This window comes from Sciurus vulgaris (assembly GCF_902686455.1).
Source record: "Sciurus vulgaris genome assembly, contig: HiC_scaffold_586_arrow_ctg1, whole genome shotgun sequence".
NCBI lineage: Eukaryota > Metazoa > Chordata > Mammalia > Rodentia > Sciuridae > Sciurus > Sciurus vulgaris.
In genome coordinates, this window is record NW_027632437.1 from 1,212,048 (window position 1) to 1,230,218 (window position 18,171).

Consider the following 18,171-nt stretch of genomic DNA (forward strand, 5'->3'; position numbering starts at 1 on the left):
AATGTGACACACACAAGTTCATCAAATCTCCTGGCAGAAAGATAAAAATGACATGTGGATGCATTGGTTTTTCAATAAAAATAACTCTACATAATTTCCCCACTCTCTGTGGAGTATTTGTATTGAGGGAATAAATATGACTAAGACAGTCCAGCAGCCATAAACCATGTTTATTTCCATGGAGCTGCTTCAAATTCACAGAAAATTTATTTTACAAAGTCATGATTTTTTCAGTCAAGACAGGTTCCACTGATGGATCAGAGAAAATTCTTGGAGACCAGAATTTAGTTTATGACAGAACCAGTGCCCCTGAAGGGTGAACCTGAAGAGTGATACCTAATAAAACTGTGAGTGCAGAGCTGCAGTGGGGACTGCTAAAACATAACAGGTGTATGTCATGTTGAGGATATATGGACCTTGATGTGGTTGCATCACTATAGTATGCTGATTTTAAGTTTTTTGGGTATAGGCTAGGGAGTGGGATAGCTGGGTCAAATGGTGGTTCCATTCCAAGTTCTCTAAGGAATCTCTACACTGCTTTCCACAGGGTCTGCACTAATTTGAAACCCTACCAGCAATGTATCAATGTACCTTTTTTCCCCCATCCTTGTCAACACCTGTTGTTGCTTGCATTTTTGATAATTGCCATTCTAATTGGGGTGAGATGAAATCATAGGGTACTTTTGATTTGCATTTCTCTTATTACTAGAGATGTTGAACTTGTTTTTATATATCTGTTGATTACTTGTAGATCTTCTTCTGTGAAATATCTGCTCATTTCCTTAACACATTTGTTAATTGGGTTATATGTACTCTTGGTGTAAAGGTTTTGAGTTCTTTATAGATTCTGGAGATAAGTGCTCTATCTGAAGTATGTGTGGCAGATATTTTCTCCAACTCCGTAGGCTCTCTTTTTACATTGCTGATAGTTTCCTTTGCTGGGAAAATACTTTTTAGTTCGAATGTATCCCAATTACTGATTCCCACTTGTATTTCTTGTGCTTTGGGAGTCATGTTAAGGAAGTGTTGTCCTAAGCCAACATGATGAAGATTTGGACAACAGACTCACACCAAGGCACATTATGATAAAAATACATACCATACAAAATAAAGGTAAAATTTTAAAGGTTGTGAGAAAAGAAAATCAAATTACATTTAGGAGGAAACCAACACGGATATCAGCAGATTTCTCAAATGAGATCCTAAAAGTTAGAAGGACATGTAACAGCATTTTTCAAGTTCTGAAAGAAAATGGATGCCAATAATCCTACACCCAGCAAAATTTATCTTCTGATTTGATGACAAAATTACATCCTTTCATGATAGACAAAACTAAAAGAATTAAAAAATAGAGACCCAGCACTATAGAACATTCTCAGCGAAATATTTCAAGAGGAAGAAATGAAAAACAATGATATAAGTCAGCAAAGGGAGGAACTATCCTAAAGAAATAGCCAGATAAGGGAGAATCCAAGCCAAGTTCAAAACCAAAAATAAGCCAAAATGACCGGGTATAACAAATCATATCTCAATAATAACCCTGAATGTTAATGGCCTGAACTCATCAATCAAAAGATATAGACTGTCAAATTGGAATAAAAAGAAAAATTCAACAAAATGCTGCCTTCAAAGACTCATCTCATAGAACAGAATATCTACACACTAATGGTGAAAGGATAGGAAAATCATATTTTAAATACTTTAAATATAACCATTTTATTTTAATTTCTGTATTGTATTCCATTTAAAATAATGGAGTCCATTTTAATTAACCTTTCATTACTAATAGATATTTAAATTGTTTCCAGAGTGCACATAATGCTGCAGTAATTTGTCTTTTGCATGGTGAATATATATAGGTATTTCTACTATATATATGCCTAAGAGTGAACTCATTGAGTAACAACAGAAGCATATGTCCATCTCTACATAATACCACCAGAGATTTCAAAGGTGGTTGTAAAAATCCACATTCATATCCAGGTGCAGTTTTTCATGCTTATAATCCTAGTTGTTTGGGAGGCTGAGGTAGGACTATCATGAGTTCAGTCTCAGTAAATGGGAGGCAGTCTCTAAATACAATGCAAAAATTGGACTAGGGATATGACTCAATGTTCAAGTGCTCTTGAACTCTATACCTGGTACAAAAACAATTCACAAGCATGGCAGTTTATAAGATTCCACATATTCTATCTCCTTTCAAGTCTTTTTTGTTCTTTTTAGATATACAGGACAATAGAGTGCATTTTGACATATATATACATGGAATGTAATATTCTATTTAGAATCTGATTGTTGTGCTTGGACATGATGTGGAGTTTTATTTGTTGAATATTCATATATGAACATAGGAAATTTACACCTGATTCATTCTACAGAATTTTCTATTCCCCTGTCCTTTTCTTTGTCTTCCTTTGGCTAGTCCATTGAACTTTTATTCTCCCCTCACCCCTTGTTGTGTGTTAGGACCACGTATTGTAGTGAATTTTGGCCTATATATTTTGGGATTGGCTCATTCATGTAGCATGTTAGTGCCCAGTTTAAAGATTTGAATGATATTACTAATTATTAAAATTTTGATTAATTTTCTATAAAAAATTGATGGTGTTTTCATTCTCATTTTATATCCTGTGTAGATTTAAACATACTAATATGCCATCAAACAAAATTGTCTATCAGTATGTCTTTCTAAAATTTAAATTATTTTGTTTTATTTGAAAGATCTACCTTGAAGTTTTATGTGTTGTACTTAATGATTTATAACTCACATTTGACAAGTCATTGTCTCTAGGATAGTTGAAAGCATGTTTAAATAAAAATTCATGTGTTTACTGCTTTTTACATACTAGGCATCATTGGTCTAATAGTAGATATAGTTTAATTTTTGTCGTGGTTTAGATCTCACTGACAAGACAAGTTGAGTACACTGTACTCATATATTAAACTTTTCTTTCACATGATATTTTCTCTAGAAAATAGTTTCTCTCATTCCAACATAATATAAAATGTTATTTTTAAATTCTTTTTATTTTTTAAAAATTTTTTCTTTTACAGACTGCATTTTGATTCACTGTACACAAATGGGATACAACTTTTACTTTCTGTGGTTGTACACATTTTAGATTGACACCATTTATACAATCATACATGTACAAAGGGTAATGATGTCTGTCTCATTTCACATAAGTGAAAGGCTACTTTTGATGAGACCATGTTGACAGGGTAGAAAAGATAGACTCCCAACAAAGGACAGAGTAGGTAAACATATCACTCGGTCTAAACTGCATCTTTTTGTTTGAGATTGAGCAGAGATGCTAAAGTGGGTTTCATCAGATATACTCTGATTCCAATCATCTGCTCTACATAGACATTGCTGTTCTACGATATCCTTGCAGGCATGAAAGACTGTGTATATAGAAAGAAGAGAAACAAAAATAAATTATCCAATTCAGTGAGTAAACTCTTTTCTTCAGGACAAAAACAATATCCTCCAAAGAATACACATGATTGAAAACACATGTGTATGCCTGAAACTCCAAGAAAATGAAACAAATATCATGACTCTGTAATGAGAGTTTATGCATTTATTCCAACAATTATTTCTGAATATCTTTTGCTAAACTCTAAAATCAGATAATGCCCATCACTCTATAGAAAGCAAATGGCACATACTGCCAAAGAACAAACTTTCATTATTACTATATTCTCAATGTTTATAGTTTGAATTAGACTTCTTCCATTTGAAATGACCTACATATAACCCATTAAATCTCCATTACTGATGATGAAAATTTGTATGTGTTAGGAAAACTGTCAATTTCCAATATTTTGTCAATTTTTGGTTTGCTGTCAGAGCATAGTGGAGGCCCATCTACTACAGTTCCTAATCTCCAGTGAAATTTTGCATAGCAGAAAGTGTACATTACCTGAGCAAACTCTAGAAGTCCATCAGGGACAATACTACCATTTCTACCTCACTCTGCTTTCCTAACCCATCCCACATAAGTACTTACTTTGTTTTGTAATTTACCTCTGACTCACACAGGGAAGTGAAATATATCAAATTTGGTGCTTCCAACTAAATCCTACCAACAACACTCCTCAAACTCACCAACATTGGTTAATATCTGGAGTTGTGTTTATCTTCTCCATATTTTTACACTTTCCTTATCTTTATTTCATATTCTCAACATTAAAAACTGAAATAAAAAGGGTGATAAAATATGGTTACTTAAATCAATAAAATGCTTGTCTACATGTCACTGTTACTTTTCAAAATATTATCCAAGAACAGCCCCCACTCTTTCAGTGTTCAAGAATGTAAAGTTCCTTCATGCAAGTTTCTGCCATGTAGGTAACTCACAGTCAGCAGTCAAAGGTTTGTGTGAAAGAGTGAGCTTGGTCTGTATAAGTTCAGAGCATATTGAGAATATTGAGTCATGGTGTAAAATGTGGCTGAAAAACTGTTTAAAAATGTGAACATGATAGTATTGTTTGAGTAGGAATGGTTTTGTTTTGTGTCTGTGTGTTATTTGGAGAGATATTTTATTTATTGATTTCCTTTGTTGTGATTAAAACCTCTGTTTTGTGCATATAGTATGTGTTTTAAATTTTTATGTGATTTAGATGTTCAATGTAATGAACTAAAACTTTCTTTTTGAAACTCAAGCAATAATTAGATTTTTAATCAAAAGGAACAAAGAATTTGAGAATGTAAAAATTAATGTCTATATCCAAATTCTCAGTAAAAATATTGGTTATTGTATTGTCCACAAAGTGTTTGTTTTTTCATGTAACAAAGGCACTAATAAGAATGAGCAATCTATAATCATAAGGGAAATGGATGAAATTTTCACATTTACTGAAGAAGAGGAACCAGACAAAATTTTTCTGTTTTATTACTAATTGTATAAAGTTAAAAAAAATTGATAAAGTTAATGTCATCTACAAAGTAATTGTTTCTTATCTAAAAAAAACAAAAACAATTAAGCACAGGGAACTAAAATGTTTTTGATAGGTTGTTGAAAATTGATAAAAGAGAGTAGGGTGTGTAGATTGTTCTAGGGAAAAGTGATGGAAAACTATTACCTGATAATAAAAGCGATGGAATTAAAGTGATGGAAAATATATGAATGTGGTTTGCTCTTGGACTGGGTCAGTCAAGATCAATCCTGAATGTCCTATCATGCTGAGCCTGTTTGAAGATGTTACTGGTTTCATACATGTTAGACAATTCAACAGGGATTCTGTTGGCTCATTCTTAAACAACATTTAATATATCCAGCTTGCCTGAGAAAGTAAATTGAAGAAAGAGTTGTGGTTCTTGTATGGTGTTTTTATATATTTACTATTGATAGGAAGAGAGTAGGAGTCTATTGAATGATGCTTTCAGTGAACATGCATAGTTTACATTTGTGTAGATAAAAAATGTTTTCTACTAGTAATGGATAGCAGTATTCTTATGTCAATGCATGATATGGGTGACTGTTTTCACAATTTCATTTGTTAAATTTTCAGAAACTTCTACATATTGTATTACAATCTGGGTATACTTCTGAGTTACATTTATCAAACTTCCTTGTAGTTAACTGTGATCATGTTATTTGGCTCTCTATAAGTGAAATAGAGTGGAAATGATATATGCCAATGCCTAGCATTGACATACAAATTCCACACTCCTCTATGCTCTTTCCTTTTCTAACTGTATGTGATGCTGACATCCAAGTTTGTATGGAATGTGATGCTTATGATATAGTGTTTACCACCTCAGTCCAAAAATATAAATTATACCATGGGGGACACATTTTCTTTGCATCTTCTTCTCTTTTATGAATTGTTACTTCAAAGAGAAGATTTCTCAGGATAATTGCTATTGCCTTGGCTGTTTCTACAAATGCATAGAGTAATTTTTGAGATGGAAATAATTGCACTTGATATAAAATAAGTAAAAAAAGAGAGTAAATATTTATCTTCCCTTGGCCTATTTATGTGTTTGAAGTGTGTGTGTCAACATGGGTATGAATAGCTGTCTATACTTGGCATAGCTCAGCTTATAGTCTGTAAGATCTTCAATATGTTTGAATTTGAAGGTGCATGAAATGATTTCTCCCTCCAGGTCTCTCCAGTTGACTGTTGGTAAACAAATGAGCCCCAATCATCATTGACTATATTGGATAATTGTTAGAAATTTTTGTTTGGAATATCAGAGTGTACTAGAAAATATGAGCCAGACTTTGAAATGTTGTGGTTTGCTCCAATTTATTTGTCCTCTACCACGAAAGAAAAATGGGCCAATCTCAGTAACATTTTGTTTACTGTGAATCTATCTGTTTCTATCACTATTTTATATCCTCTAAAGAACCAAAACTTATATAAATTTAGCATTGATGTTTAAGAGTGTGTTTTATATCCTTTGTTTTCATTGAATTCCATAAAAGTTTCCCTACATTTATACCTTAGAGTCTGAAAACTAAATAGTTACTATACACAGGTTTATATTCCATGACCTATATACATCTATATAGACTTTGTTTTAACATTCTATTCTTTTACTATTGTTTCCTTCATTTCATAATCACTTTTGTTGTATCTCTCATTCCTTCACTCATCTTCCACTAACTAGAAATACAACCCCTTTCTTCCTTTTAGAAAACTGTTTTGGTTCTCTTATGCTCAGAGAAGAAGAAAATATATACCTCTTGGTTTCTTCACAGGCTGAGGGATGAAGGAGTTCTCCACATACTTTCTCATTTGCCTCCTCATTATGGTGATACTCTTCATAAGGTTACTCATATCAGGTAAGATTCTTGCAGAATCTTAACTCTCCAAAAATTAGATGATGATGAGTAAGAATGAAATACATACCTGGAGAAACAATATATATAATTGGACTTGATATGACAGTAACAGAGAAGGTTACACTGAAAATCATACTTGACTCAGAAAAGTAATGACTATATACATAAGTGATATTTATAGTGTGTAGTACACATTGAGATGAATGTTACAATGTGGGTTGAGTGTAAGAATATCTTACCTATACACACAACACCTGAACAATGGGAAAGGATTGTTTTTATTGTATTGTTTTCTTACTGAGTCCATAAATATTACCTTAAATTTATTATTTAAAACATAGTGTATTATCTTCTTTGTGGGTTCAAAGCACATTATGGGACTTGAGATTTAAGGTCAACATTTCAGCAGACCTTCTCCTATCTGGAAGCTAAACTTAAGGATACTCCATTTTCCCCATGTAGATTCCTGAGCTTCCTACAATTATCACCTGTTTTTATGTTCTTAATATTTATCAAGCATCAGTCAAACATCTGTATCAATGATCACAGTTCCACTCTGACCACCATCTTCTTTGCTGATTCTCATAAAAGTGATTGTGGTAAAATTGACTATGCCTAGATTAAGTAGAACAATCTTCACACTCAAAATATTTGACTTCTTCTCATCTGCATAATCCCCCTTTCCATAAAAGGTCACATATTTACAGATTCCTGGGATTCAGGGGTTTATATTTAGGAGGTGAAAGTGCTGTCAGAGAAAAGGATTTGTTCTTTGTTATTCTATACCAAAATAAAATCAGAGATATTTAGAGGAATTACCTATAGGGAAATATAGTATTTTAAAAGTAGAAACCTGAAATTGAGAAAAAGATTTTAATAAGTTTAAAATCACCATGTAAACATAGAATAAAACAAGCAGAACAAAATTAACTAGATATCACTTGAAATTAAAAATTGAAACAAGTAATAAAATGGCATTCCTAAAAGAACATTTCATGCTATACAACTATGGGAAACAGATTAAACAATGGATAACTCCATGTCAGGGTGATAGATCAATATAAATAACAGAATTTTGAGATTTTGGAGTTCTGTAAGATTTATGTGTTAAACAAGTTTATGTCAGAAAAAATAACACAATTAGAATCTGAAAAAATATAAGAAAACACAAATTCTAATGTCCATACATAAATATAGATATAGTAAGGTGAAGGATATTACCAAATGTAAAATTTAAAATATGTGGTGTTTTGTATGGGAAATTGAATCCAATGTGTTTCAACACTGAGCCACATACCCAGTATTTAATATAGTTTATCTAGAGATCTTATTTCACTAAGATGCTTATAGCCTCTCCTGGTTTCTGAGGTTGGCTTGAAATTGTGATCCTCTTTCCCCAGTCTCCCAAGCAGCAGGGATGACAGGGGACATGTGCCACTCTGACCATTGATGAAAACATTTTTAAATAGAAACAAATCAAAAGATACAACAAAGTAAAAATTATGGCTTCTGAGTTCAATATGTTAACACCTTAAGCCTGTGATATAGCCAATTCAAAATAAAGAAAAATGTTAAGATAGAATATGAGCCAAACTTTCACTGCTATGACAGAAAACCGTGACAAGAACCATCCTTAAAATGAGGATTGGTATGGACCAGGGTGGGAATTGATGAATCAATTACATTATACAATTTTCTAGGAATAAGATTTTGTCTTCAATTTTCCTAAATTCTAGAATTTGAGTAATTTTGCAAACTACTTCTCCATTTTCATCTGTCTTAACAGGTGCTATACAACTGTATCAGTTCCATGATCTCTATACATTATCCCTCTCTGCTTTTGTCCCATCTGTTCCTCCTGTCTTGAAATCTCACATTAGATCTTCTGATGGATTATCGCTTTGTTGGGTGTGGTGTGTTTTTTAAATTTTTCAACATAAAAATATTTCTGGTCAGAAATTTGGAGGAATATATCTCTGCATACCTGATATCACATGGTACATATTTCCCAATGCCTAAGTTTTAGTTCTTGATAGTTAAAATAACTTTGTTTCATTTTTATATTTTGTGATGCTGATGATAGAACCCAGAACTTTACTTCTGGTAGGCAAGCATTCTACCACTGAACAACAAACCATAGCTCTCTTGGTGTACTTTTCTACCAAAAAAAAAAAAAAAAATGCATACATAATCATAAGATTTAAAGAACCAACAAAAATTTCAATAATTAATGTTTAATGAACCTTATTTGAAAATGCATCCACCTTTACCATGAAATCCAGCAAATAAAGAAATTGCAGAAAATATTTTACATAAATAGGGTAAAAAGAGTGAGATGAGCACTGAATCCATTTATATACAAAATTGATGGGAAAAAACATAGAATTGTGATTAAAGAAAAGAATGTAAATGTGCAAAGGATTTTAAAAAGTAAAAAAAAAACTACAAAAAACAGGAGAAAGTGAGTTAGCATGCTAATTACTAATCAGGAAAAATTAAAACACATTTATATATAAATACATGGTGTGGATGTAGGAATTGGAGATTAGAGAAGTCAATTTTTTTTCAAATCTATAAAATGTAAAAATAAATACAAACTCAGGATATATTCACAGAGGAAGAGAATAAAATGTTTTAATATGTTCATAACTTATCTCAGGATTAAAATTATTTCTCTGAATTACTTAATCACATAATCAATATTTTAAATTTCTGTTAGAGGGTGGATTTCAAACTTTAATATCATGTTTTTGATTCATTGAAGTTGCAACAAAACAGATTTTTCAGGCTCATTATTTTCAAAAATGCAAGAATTTTAAAAATAATATGTAATTGAAAATAGTATGACTCATTTTGTTAGAATAACCTGTATTGATTTCTACCATCCCTTCTTCATTCATACATTCATTTTAAGAGCTTTATTGATATATGATTATTATGTATCAAAGTAGCTTATTTTGGGTATACAATAGAATGGGTCTGATTCAACTACCCATTTTGCCTTCTATTTACATATTGGGATAGATTTGCTATTTCTTTGGGAAAACATTTATCTCATGATGAGAATTTTGATGTTCATGTAGAAAACTCTGAACTCATAATTTTATAATTTTTTTAATTTTGAGTTTTAACTTATGTAGCAGTATTACAAAATCTCTGTTATTTTAATGACAATCATGATATAAATCTGTGAAAGTATTTGGATGCTTTTGAATAATTTAGAAAGTTCTTTCAAGTACCTTCTTTTGTGAGCACTTTGCTATATAGTAGGTCATAAAATTCCAAATATTCTGATGTTTAAAGTCAGTAGAATTGTGTTGATGAATAAAACGTTTTCCTGTTCCTTTATTAACGAAAGACAAGATTTTGGCATTAAATACTTAGCATGTGATTTTAAGAATAACAACAAAAATATTCAAGAAAAGGAATAATGTTCAACAAAATTTTTGATTGTTACGGTTTGGGTCTAAGAATATTCCCTGTAAAGCTCATTCATCAGGCAATGAAGCATCATTCAATGATGAGGACCACTGGACTATAGAAGTTATACAATTAGTTCTGGAATAATCCATTTGTCAAAATAATAACTAGAATGGCAAAGAGAGTTTTAACAGTAAGAAGTTAGACATGGGTTGATAAAGTGGGACATTGGGAGAAAGGAGTTGGATTTTATAGTGTCCCTGGATTTTTCCAATATCTGGTTACTCATTGCCATATGGTGATGAAAATATCCTGTGCAGACCCAGAAAACTGGAGTCATGTGATCATGTACTTTGACATAGGAAATTATCATTGAAGATATTATTTTTTTCTTTTATTGTTCTTCACAGGTAGTATATCTAGGATTTTTATTGGTAAAGTTAGATAATGGATACATAGAATTCCACTGTATTTTTTTCAATTATATGTAAGATTTTCCTAAAAGAATAAATATTATTTGAAACCTGAGGAAAACTCAAGTTTGACTTTAAAAAATAAAATAAGTATCCCAAATTATAATTGAAATCAAATGTAAAATGTCTCAAAGCAAAAAAAGATGCATTAAGAAATCACTGTGACTCACAAAATATTGGGTAATTTTTTTGTCTTATAATTATCAAAACTGTCATTCTTATAAGTAAACTTTCTCCATTATCAAGGCAAACACAGCCAATTCACAAGTAATACAAAAGTCCCTAAAGATAGTGAGGTACTTCAGGCCACATACGTGCTTCTCCAAAGTCCACTTATTTTGACTTTTTTTTTTTTTGTCAGAGGGAGGTGAATGGATGGTAAATACTAATATTTTTCTCATAAATGTAATAAGTATATAGCATAAGTTATATAGCTTGCATTTTGCAAGTCTGTCACATAATAAAAAAGCCCAATAAAAATGCAAGAAATATGCAAAATGTATGCAAATCCTGCAAATGATCTTTGCAAACATCCTTAAACATTGGAAATTCTCAGTGCCAAGAGACTATCAGAAAAAAAATTGTATTGCACCATATTAATTTAAATGTTTTTCTATTTTTCTATGAATTTTAGGAAGTTCAGAGGTTAATGTAAAGCTCCATTCAACAAATATGTTATATTTGTGATTTCCTTTATTCTAAGTTAGTTATTTTCTATGTTTTGTATTTTATCTCAGTGTTTAACTTTCTTTTCTTATTTTTAATTAGAATATTAGAGTGATACATAATGTTTGGATTCATTATTTTTTCAGGAAAGCATTATTTAGTAGTTGTAATTTTTGTACTCACATTAGGATTCATTTCAGCAGTTAAGAAATTGGACTACAATTTACTCTAATCCAGTTCCCTCTACTACATTTTTATCTCTCTTCCTCCATCCTGTTTTCCTTGTCCTGTATTCTGCTTTTTCTGTGCTTTCTGGTACTTACCTATATGTCTTTTTAATAACTCTTTTGTGGATATATATGATTGTGAGATTCGCTTTGGTGTATTTATGCATGTAAAAGAGAAATTTAAGACACATTCATTCCACAGTTCTTACATTATCTCATCACTTTTCTCTCTCATTCACCTAAATTTGGTCCACCAAACTTTCTTCTGTTTTCATGGGATTTTTCTCCTACATTTGCCTTTCCATCTCCTTTTTTCATTTTTTTTATAAACTTTCTATATCTGAAAAAAACATTTGAATATTGGCATCATGTCTGAGTTATTTCACATAGAATAATAGTCTATTAATGCACATATTCACCAAAAATGCCATAGTTTCATTCTTTTTGACAGAATAATATACCATTGTACATATATGCCAGATTTTTCTTTATCCTCTCATCTATTGAAGGGCAACTAACCTTGATTCCCATAGATTGGCAATTTTGGAATTGTGTTGTTATAAGCATAAATGTGACTGCCTATTACTTGTATGCTGAATTTTAAATTCCTTCTGCTACATATTCAGAGTAGTGGTTATAGTGTCATAGAATGGTTTCATTTCTTTCGTTTGCTTTGTTAAGCTTATCATAATCTTTTATTATTATTTTTAATAATTATTTTTATTGACTATGCACAAATGTAAAGCCGTATTCTCTTTACACGAAATAGAGTCATACAATTTGTGTAATCATATATGTACATAGGAAATGAAGTTTGTCTCAATGTGCTATTTTTCATTCTTCCACCCCTTCCGCTGCTACTTTCCTCTATACGAGCCATCCTTACTCCATTCTTGCCCTCCCTCCCAACCCTGTTATATATCATCATTCACTTATCAGAGAGATTACTCCTCCTTTGTTTTTTGGGGATTGACTTATCTCACTTAGCATATTCTCCAACTTCATCCATTCCCTGCAAATGCCATAATTTTATTCTTCTTTATGGCTGAGTAATATTCCACTGTGTATATATACCATAGTTTCTTTATCCATTCCATCAATTGAAGGACATCTATGTTAGTTCCACAATCTAGCTATTGTTAATTGGCAGCTATAAACATTGAAGAGGTTGAATCACTGTAGTATGCTGATTTTAAGTCCTTTGGGTATAGGTCAAGGAGTGGGATAGCTGGGTCAATTGGTGGTTCCATTCCAAGTTCTCTAAGGAATCTCCACATACTTTCCACAGGGGCTGCACTAATTCACAACCCCACCAGGAATGTATGAGAGTACCTTTTATATCCACATCCTCACCAACAACATTCATTGCTTGTGGAGTGAGGTAAAATTTTAGGGTAGTTTGATTTGCATTTCTCTTATTACTAGAGATGTTGAACCTCATAGAAATAAAGCAAGCAATCATGAAATTCATTAGGTAATATAAAAGACTCAGAATAGCTAAAGAATCCTTAGTAGGAACAGTGAAGCAGGGGGTATCACAAAACCAAGAATTTCAACTATATACAGAGCAATAGAACAAAAATGGCATGACACTGTACCAAAATAGACAAGTAGCACAATACCAGAATTTCAACTATAATACAGAGCAATAGGAACAAAAATGGCATGGCCCTGGGACCAAAATAGACAGTAAATCAATGGTACAGAATAGAGGACACAGAGACCAAACCTAAATAAATACAGTTTTCTCATACTAGAAATGGTGCCAAAACATACAATGGAGAAAAATAGCATATTCAACAAATAGTCCTAGAAAAATTGGAATTCAATGAGCAGAATGAAACTAAACTTTTATCTCTTACTCTGCACACAATTCAAAATGGATCAAGGACCTTGGAATCAGACCAGTGACCCTGCTTCTTATAGAATAGTAAGAAGGTACAAATTATTTTTTTATTTTTTTTTTAATTGAGGCATTACCACAGTAAAATCCAGAGTGGTCCCACCAGTTTACAACCCCACCCAAAATATATGAGTTTATTTTTTCCACACATTCTTGCCTCCAGGTATTATTTGTAATCTCATTTATTTCTCTACTACCAAAATGAGAAGAAATAACAATGGAGATTTTATTTGTCATTGCACAATTTCTAGGGATGTTTAACATTTTTTCATACACTTGTTGAATCTGTATCTTCTTTTGAGTACTGTCCTGTTCTTTTCCCACTTGTTATTTGGCTTATTAGATGTCTGTCAAATTTTTGAGTTCTTTATACACTCTGGATATTAACATGTTATTATGGGAGATTTATTTTTGAAAATCTCTTTTTAAATTTCTTATTAAAGTATTGGATTGATTTATGTGATTTTCTCCTTTTTTACTAAACTTATTAGTTATTCTACAAGTCTTATGAGAGTCTATTAAATTCTTTAAAAATATACCCTTGTCATCAGCATTAATTTGAATTCTTTATTTTCTAATCAATCTCTTAATTTCATTCAACTGTCTGATTTCTATGGATAGAATTGTAACCACTAAGATGAATAGGGATGATGAGAGTGGACATACTTGCCTTGTTCCTGTTTTTAGAAGAAATGACTTCAGGTTTTTGATTTCAGTATGATGTTGCCTGGATTTGTCATGTGTAGCTTTACAATATTGTAGTAGTTCCTTGTGTCTGTAGATTTCTAGTACTTTAAAACAAGAGCTGGAACTGTACTTTTTCAAATTCTCCTTCTGTATCTATTGAGATAACCAAGATTCTTGCCCTTAACACTATTTATGGGGAAATAAGTTATTGATTTTAAAATGTTCAAACTTATATCTCTGCAATGAAATCTGCTTGATCATACTACACTTTTCTTTTTAACAATGATCTTCTATTTAGTTTTGGGAAGATTTAATTAAGAATTTGGATTAGATTTTGTTTTCCATCTGGTATAACTGAGGCTATCCAGACCATATATTTATTTGTTGTAAGAATTTGATAGCTCACTCATCACATTATATGATCTATTCTGTATTACCTATATCCTAAACATTTAATTTTTGTAGGTCATATGTCCCTAGGAATTTTTCAATATTTTCAATATTTTGCAGCTTATTTCATATCAAATTTAAAGATTTTATGATCCACTGGTATTTAGTAGTGTGACTGTGATTATATTTTGTTTCAATCCATTTTCTAGTCTTTATCTTGGTTAGTTTTCAGAGAGTTTAGTAGTCTTGTGTTATCTTGAAAGCACACTTTTCACTTATCATTTTTGTATTTTTATTCTCAATTTTATATTTCTTGAATTATTTTATTACTTCTTAACTGATTTTATTTATTTCTCTTCTTCAATTGAGTTAAAGTTGATTTTTTCTTTTTTTTAAGATCTGAAGGTATAATTTTAGATAATTTATTAGGTATAATTCTATCATGTGCATGCACTTAAGGCCATTAGTTTTCCCATTATTACTGATTTTTTGCTTTCCCAAACATTTGTTATGTTGTATAACTAGTTTCATTCATTGTAAAGGTTACTTGTTTTCTCTGATTTTTTTTTATCCATTTTAAGTAAAAATTAATAATCTTCAGGTATTAGATATAATTTAATTTATATCTTGTAATTGATAATTTTTATAAAACTTAATTTTCTTTCTTAAAATTTACTTTTTAATTTGTTCTAGTTAGTTGTACATGACAGTAGAATGCATTTATACATTTTGATAGATCATACATAACAGTGTAATCTCACTTTTCTGAATACACATTGCATGATCACATCATTCATACAGTCACATAGTATACAAGTAATAACGACTGTTCCACTATACTTTATTCCATCCCCATACCCTTTCCCCTCCCCTCATCCCCTTTATGGAATTAAAGTAATTATATTCTTACCTAGCCCACTTATTGTGAGTTTACATCTACATATCAGAGGAAATATTCGCCTTTGGTTTTCAAGTTTGGCTTATTTTGCTTAAAATGATATTCTCTAGCTCCATAATTTACCACAAAATTGCAGAATATTATTCTTTTTAAAAACTGAGTAATATTCTTGTTATATATATATTTATGTATATAGGTATACACACACATACACAACACACACCACACACACACACACACACACATATATATATATAATATATATATATATGCATTTTCTGTATCCATTCATCTGTTGAAAGGCATCTAGGTTTGTTCCACAATAGGTCTGGGGAATATAAATATTGATTGTGGCTGCATCACTGTAGTATGTTGATTTTAATTCCTTTGTATATAAACATAGACTAAAATTCCCAATAAAATTTTATCATATGATATATGATATGATTTAGGATATGATATTGTTATATTGTGACCTATAATATAACATAACATTTTATGCACTGATGAGAAAATAAATGCAGTCACTGGTGAATGACATTTCTATAGATACATGCTGATAGGTCCATTTGATAAATAGTATTAATTAGTTTTAAATAATCATTACTAAATTTTTGACTAAATATTCTATCCAATGGGAGAGATGTGTTCAAGTCACCCAGTAGTATAATATTAGTGTTTATTAGGTTCTTAATGTCAAAAACAATCTATTTTATGTACATGTATGAATCAGTTTTTAGGGCAAAAATATTTACATTTGCTTTATCTTGGTGTTGAATGAAAACATTAAACAGGTTTTATGTATTTTATTAGCCTATTTTAATGATTTTTACTTAATTCCACTTTACTGATACAGAAATATAAACCCTAATATTTTAATGGACATTGTATTCAGGATACATCTTTTCCATTTATAACTTCAGGTTGTGCATGTCATTTTTCAAGGTAAGTCTCTTTAAAACACCATATTGTTCACTCTTTTTTTTAACCAAGTCTGCTGTTGTTTATCTTTTGATTGATTAATTAAAACCACTTACACTCTATGACATAGCAGAGACTCTTTTTTCCTGCCAATTTTTTATTTATAATGTTGAATTCTGAATTGGTTCACTTTTACTTAACTCTTTTTCTAGTGAAATTAATCTGCATGCTGGTTTTTATTTTATAGTAAATTCATAAAATGTTTCATTGTGTACTTTTTAAAACAGGCTTTGCAAATATTAATTTGTGGGGTCTCTCCATCCAGCTGGGAACCAACAAACAGCTTTGGCAAAAGAGTTGATGAAGACCTCTAGAGACAAGTTTCAGAGAACTCAATCTACTATATTGTTACATAGTCAGGCGTGTATTGTCAAGCAATCACTTGGAAGAATATGTCTGAGAGTAACACAAATGTTCTAAAAAATCAGGGTCAAAGATAAGCCTTTGAAACATAAACAATATATCTAATTTCTTTTGATGGAGATTCAAGTCTTGTATAAGTAGTAAGGTTGCACGTGAGAGTTTATTTAAGGCATTTTGGATGATAAAGGCTTTTGCTGTGGAAATGGATAGATTGTTTACAGTCTATGTAGTTTGAAAGTTTTGAGTGAGCAAGATAGTGGCAGTGGATGTGGTGGCTAGGGCAGTTACCAGGGCAATCATCCCTGTGATAATGAGGCCAATGGCACACCTGGTGCACTGCAGAATTTCATTTAGAAGATTCTTCACTGTCATATCCATGGACTCTTCCATTCTTGGGACATGTTCAGCAGAAGCCATATGGCAGGAGAAATTCTAAGAATAATCACATGTTTAGCATTCATAGCAGGATTTAAGCAATTAGAAAGCCAGCATGGAGGTTATGTGTACATGGGATTTGTTCAAAGTTATATTTGCACTTCCCATATTATTGATTATTAGCTTAGTGAAGGGTGGTGTGACACAAGTTTGAATATAATGGGTATGAGTGGAATTAGGAAAAGTTTAATAGAAAAAGTAGTTCCTGTATTACTAATATTCATATAACTGGATGAGACCTTTTATGGGCTCATAGCCAGTAATATGGGTGTAAGATCCATTGTGAAAAATTTATTCCCTGTGTATTGTTTAGTTATATATTGTTCACAGTAGCAGGATGCAAATATCTCTGTTGAGTTTAGGATGTATCTGTTATATTCCAGGGGGCTGCACTCGACCAGGCACACAAATGTTGATATGATCCAGAAATATTTCTATCATCTAAGAGATGTGGCATTGAAGTAATGCATTGATCCCAAGGTGTGGAGTTATTATCTGAGGAGGGTAATCCAAAAAGAGTATTTGAACAGCTAGACAATGAAGATTTTTAGCATATACACTGGTGTATTATGAACATTGAACTTTTTAGCTCTGTTCCTTAGATCTAATAAGGTTACGCCAACATAGGGGTCATTATATTTATCTATAATTCTCCCTTCAGCAAGGGAGAAGAAAAGAGGTTGGTTTGGATTATAGGTGTCATTCATAATATCCAAGAAACAAATAGATGTATTATTCAATGATATGCTAGCATTCTATTTTATGGTAGTTAATGTCATACTTAGTTCAGGGTAAATAATAGTTGAGTCAGTCGATAAGAATCTCAGCAATGCTCCTTCCCAATTTGCTACTACCAAATGTGATGGTCTGGTGACCAAGGCGTGATTTACCTGAAAATTACCTTCACTGCTTGCTGTTAGAGCTTCATATA